Source organism: Rattus norvegicus, chromosome 3 (assembly GCF_036323735.1).
Source record: "Rattus norvegicus strain BN/NHsdMcwi chromosome 3, GRCr8, whole genome shotgun sequence".
Classification (NCBI taxonomy): Eukaryota; Metazoa; Chordata; class Mammalia; order Rodentia; family Muridae; genus Rattus; species Rattus norvegicus.
This window is the reverse complement of record NC_086021.1, coordinates 77,751,592-77,757,591: the sequence shown is the minus strand read 5'-3', so window position 1 is coordinate 77,757,591 and position 6,000 is coordinate 77,751,592.

The following is a 6,000-nucleotide window of genomic DNA, read 5'->3' as shown; positions in this document are numbered from 1 at the left end:
TCTGTTTATTTCATGTTCTGAATGATTCTTTTTTAACCTACCAAGTATTTATAGCCCATAGAAACTCAGAGATGAAAGTTTTCCCAACGTGCAAAAGCCACAAATGACAAAATCTTGTTAGAGTGGACGAAGCCAGGAGGGCTATCAAGCCCGCGTGTGTGTCCATCCGTCTGAAGCCCCGTTCATTACGACGGGGCTTTTCTGGGCTGGTCCTCAGAGGAGAATGGGTGACCCTAGGAAACCACAGCCACCACTGTGTTGTGAGCTGAAGGAGAGCCATTGAACACAAACAAAAAGGATGCTTCAAGGACGCATTGCAACACAATCAGAACCATGCCACGGGCTCTGATGGCTAGAGGGGACAGCAGGAGTGATACAATTAGGGACAGGAGTGGTTCAATTTAGGGGGAAAAAAAACTAACAGAAGTGTGCGGCCCGCCGGACAAAGAGGCCGAGTTCTAAAGCACCCCCGTAAGCAGCCTCCACAAAGCGCTGACCATGTGCACGGAGCAGGCACCGCAGATGGCTCTTTAAGCCCCACTCAGAGCTGGCACTCTAAAAAGAGTTTGGGGGCAGCAGGCTTGCAGGCAAGGGAGAGTGGAGCTGCGTGAGAATGTGCGTGTGCCCTCATGTACCACAGACAGTGTAGGCCAAACAAAGCCTCACCTGGCGGGACTGGTGAGCCTCCAGCCTGCTTCTGCTCTCTTCTTCCTCTTCCTGTTCTGGCCTGCCCAGCACTCCCTGGTTTATGCATTTTGAAGTGATAAGCCAGTTTAGAATTCCCACATCTCATTTGTTCAGCCATTCTGGTAACAAAGCTTACTCAGCCCATGTTTCTCCTGTCAGTGAAAGTTTTCAGAAAACAGGGGGTGTGGCCTGGAAGAACAGGTTGGGAAAGGCTGTGCCATACCTACCAGGACCCTGTAGCATACACTGTACCCCCGATGCGGACGACTAATATTAGGAATAACTAGAGAAAGAAGCTAGGGAACTGACTCAGTCCATAAAGTGCCCGGGTTTGATCACTGTGATATGTTTAAAGCTGCTGGGTATAGTGGCTCACATGTGTAATCCCTGGACTGTGCTGACACACATGAGGATCCCAGAGGTTGATTCATCAGCCAGCGTAGTCCAGTCAATGAGCTCCAGGGTGAGCTCCACTCCAATGAGAGATGGAGAGTGAGTGAAGAAGAGATTTGACATCAATGTGTAACACACACACACACATACACGCATACACTTACATATACACACACACTCACACACATACACACTTATACACATACACACATATACACATACACTCACATATATATACACACACTCACACACACACACTCACACACTCACACACACACACAATCAGGAAGCTATATTGATGGAAAATGGAGTGAGCATATGATTTAACCCAGTCATTCCCCTGAATGCCAGGCCCAGATCTATCATCCCTTCTCCAGATGTTCACCATGCCTTTCATTCCAGCGCTCAGGAGGCAGAAGCAGTTAGATCTCTCGGAGTTCAAAGCCAGCCTGGCCTGTAGAGTAAGTTCCTGGACAACCAAGGCTACACAGAGAATCCTGTCTCAAAAACATAAAAACAAAAACAGTAAGATGCTCACAGCAGACGAACCTGAACCAGCCTTCCATGATCTAGTCAGAATGAGAGAACTGGGGACTGGGAGCCTCACTTTATGCTATTGCAGAGTTTGGAGCGACAGAGCCCTGCTCGGCACACAGCCAAGTCTTCAGCAGCTAAGTACTAATGTTTAACTTCTCTTGCAGTTCATGGGGCACATCTTCAAATAGAAGTGCACTTGGCACTAGCATGGCTGAGTGGAATGTACTTGCATCTTCCCGAAAAGATAAACACTGAGAATTCTGCCCATTTAAGGAAGCGGACTTTCTGGAATCTTAAGGAAAGATTTCTGTCTTGGAAAAATAAAAATGTAGACTTTAAATGTAGCGCTTAAAACAATCAGCCATGCCTAAACAAGAGTGTTGCATTGGACGTGGGGTCTCTGTGCAGTTTATGTCCTGACAACGTCTGGGGGAAATTCTCAAGTAGGCTTCAGTGGGTAGGGAGAAGGCGGGTTGACTTCAGTGAAGTGTGAGGGCGCGTTCCCGGGGGCTGCCAGGGCATATGAAGGTGTGGAAGTCTGCCTGACTCCATGTCCTTCTGCCCACAACCACATGGTAACTCATGTGACACAGCTCATACATGCTGTGCCCCAAAACCTCTCTATTGCCTAACGAGGAAGTGAGGGACCTTGCATGGCCATGTAACAAGAAGCTTACCAGCCTACCCTCAATAATAAGTTTCCCATGTTTTAAATTTCTATTATAAATCAGGCTCTGACCAATAGTATTATCTAATCTCTTACCATTCACTAGGTAAACTGACCTAGTGACAAACTCAGCTGGGACGGAGCCCAAGGATCACCACTTCTGGCCAGGCCCTCTGACCTGCATTTGGTCCCCAGGAACTCTGATCTTTGGCTGTTTTGTTGCTCCATCTAAACTGGTTCGTGTTGGGGGTGTGGGGGTGTGAGTGTCTGTGTGTGGTGTGAGTGTGTCTGTGTGTCTGTTTTGTGTACCGTCTCAGGTGTCATTAATCAAACGCCACTCATTTTTCTTTCTTTTTTCTCCTGAGTTTTAGAGACAGGGTTTCTTTGTTTAATTCCGATTGCCTCAAACTCACAGAGATCTGTCTGTTTCTGCCTCTGCCTATCTTTCTTTTCTTTTTTTATTTATTTATTTATTTATTTATTTATTTATTTATTTCTCCCTTTCCTTATTTTTTTTTTCTTAAGACAGAACCTCTTGCTAGCCTGGAACTCACCACATAGGTTTGGTTAGTTGGACGTGAGCACCCAGAATCTCTTCCTGCCCAGTGCTGGGATCGTACACACCAGCACCGCTGTCTTTCTCATAGCATGTGCTCTAGAGCTCAGACTTAGGTCCTCAGGCTTGCAAGACAAGCATTTTTCATGACTGAGCTGTCTTCCCAGCCTGGCACCTCCTCCTTTGAGTTCACGGCTTTTTAACATTTCTTCCCACATGAGGCTAGACCTCCCTTGCTCTGTTCCTCTTCTTGCTATGGCTCTGTGCCTTGTGTTAGGCATGTGCTAGTTCAGCATCCACACGAAAGAACCGTGAGGCTTACAAAGGCAGAGCTGTGGCTGTCTCATGGACCTCTCGTTACCTACTGCCTAGCATGGAGTTGAGCTTACATGTGACCCATTGAATGATGGATCTAATGAATGAATGAACTAATGATGAGGGCCGGAACAAGGTAACTATGGCTTGCATTGTGGTGTTATGAAATTGCTTCTTACCTTGAACGAACCCTTAGGAGTCCAAGTACAAAGCAAACTCACAGTCGTCATTTGTGCCCTCTTCAGAATGGTGGTCTGTGTGTCTGTTAGGGTTCCGATGCATCGGTCACCCCCTCTGAGGAGCCTCCAGCCTCCTTTCAGCATTGCCCACCCTGGGGGGGTAGGAGTGGGGGATCACTCAGAGTGAGTCACCTCTTCCTCTTCTGCAAAGAGATCCACTTCCTTTACTGAGGGGTGGGATTTGGGCCTCTCATCCCTACAAGGTAGACATCTTGCCAAGATCCTCTGAGTAGAGCTCAGGGTTGTTCACTGCTTTTCATGTTCCTGTGACTCGGTCCCACCACTAAGTACAATATTACTCATTAGTTTCATGTACAATGATCATATTATAGTGATATAATACCCCGTGACAATCTTGATACTTTCGTCTGACAAGCCAACAAACCTGACAATCTCATTTTAAGGCATCTGCAATTTAAAGGAAAAAAAATGTACACTCTAATGTCATTGCGCCCTCCCCAAAAGAGGAGGGGTTGGGCCCACTTGGAGTACGGCATGCTGAAATGCTGTCAGAATTCTTAAAATTAAACAAAAACCCTCCTGGTGTTACAAGTGGGAAAGACAATAGCAGCCATTGCCTGAATAGATAGCTGTCACTCCAGAAGACAGCCTGACGGCAACTCAGAGAACTTGCTTTTGAGGGATGCTAAAGCGGGAGCTAAAGAAGGTGTTTTCCCTGGGTACCACAGTCCCCGTGGGAGAGCATCACCTGGCCTGTGTGCTGGGTAGGTGGGTGGGGGCTGGGGGACTACTCATCTCATGCCACCATTCTGTCTCTGGAAAACAAAGGCCGCAGGGAATGAACTGATAGAGGCAGGTCATGTGGTAAGGGCGCATTAATCCAGAAAACTGCACATCAAAGCTGTGTACACTCACTCCTCCCCAAGATTTCACGGTTCCATTGAATTCGCCTGCCCTCGGGTTTTTCAGTGGTCTTTGCCCTTGCCCCGTTTTTTTTTTTTTTTAAACAAACATGTAGACTCTCAATCAAAATCGTTTACTTGCATTCTTAAGAAACTTAGCTCTTGCTGTAAACGAAAGAGAAAAATTCTAGCCAGTATTGATCCTCCAGAAGAGGAAAAGCCCCAAGGAGCTTAATGGGGGAAAAAGGAGGAGAAAAAAAAATCCTCCACTGCGCTTGCGTTTGTGCCGGCGGCGCCATGCTCCACCGCTAGCTTTTGAAAGAGCAGAGCAGAACTCAGACCTCAGCGGTCCGAGTCAAGGCCTTACACTTGTGGGGCTGCGTGTGTCTGGAATCGTGTCCCAGGCTTAATCAGAAGCTCCGTCCTTCCAAGGCAGCAGATGAGTGCCCCTCTGTGACCCCAGCACACGCGGCAACGCGGGGATGCTGCGGGGATGCTCACCTTTGCGCAAAAGAAGGCTCTAATCTTGATCCTGTTCCCACCGCTGCAAGAATGGCCCTGGTTGTGTGGCCCCAGTCTTTTTTCTTGCCTGGCTACTCTGATCCTTTCTTGCCCCGGTGAAAGAACGAGTGGCGAGGCCGCGGGGCTCCCTCCCTCCATCCTCATCTGGTAGCAGGCTTTTTCAACCCCCAGTCCTTCCTCACAGGTAGGAAGCACATCACAACTCATTAGTAATTTACTGCTACAGTAATTTTTATAATTACTGCCAGGAGGCCTCATTAAATTTGATCTAATGAATAAATATTGTATTTTTCAACGTGATTACCAGAACAGCTTAAGCTGAGTGCCATAAACAATTATTTTCCTCAGTACTCAGGGTGCTGGTGACTATTGATTTTTATTTCATAAAGAATTTACTGTAGTAATATACCAATATAAATGATTTCAGAAATAGGCACCATCAATTCACGAGCAACTCCGAGCCCCGAAAGCAGTGATGCGAAGGGGCTGCCAGGTAGAGGCAAGAAAAATGCAGCGAGAAGAGAGCTCAGTGTCTGTGGGCCAGGTCAGGGTGTGTATGGGCAGCCTGGTGCCACCAATATCAGTCCCAGCTGATGATGGGTTCTTGTCCCTCGAGGAGTGCTGAGCGCTTGAGCTGAACATCGAGAGAAGCTGATTCTTCACATTTAAAAAAATTGAGTCAATAAATTCCGCTCGCTTGAAAATTTCCAAAGTAAAAACCTAACCTCAGAGTACAATGGGAGGCTCACGTCAAACCTGCAGGATTTATACGATTTTTTTCTTCCAGTGACTATGTTGGGTCTTTTGTTTGTTTGGTTTCCCCGTGTAGCCCTGGCTGTTCCGGATCTCCATTTGTAGACCAGGCTGGCCTTAAACTCAGAGGTCCGCCTGCCTCTGCCTCCAGTGTGCTGGGATTAACTGCTCCACCACACCTGGCTGTTTTGTGCTTTCTGCTCTTCTATTTCTCTCTTAATTCCTTTCTTTCTTTCCCTTTTTTAACCTTATCTTAGAAATCTTCCACGTTTTAATACCAGAATCCCCATTTTCCTACTTCTTTTAATGTCTATTCCCCTGAACACCATCCTTCTGGGAATTCTCTGGGTTTTCAGTCTCATCTCTAACCAAGACAGAGTTGCTGCCTGCAACTGCTGACCATCGCTCTCTGGCCTTTAAGGCACAATTAAGGTAAAATGAGGTCATATGGGTAGACTCCAGTCAATG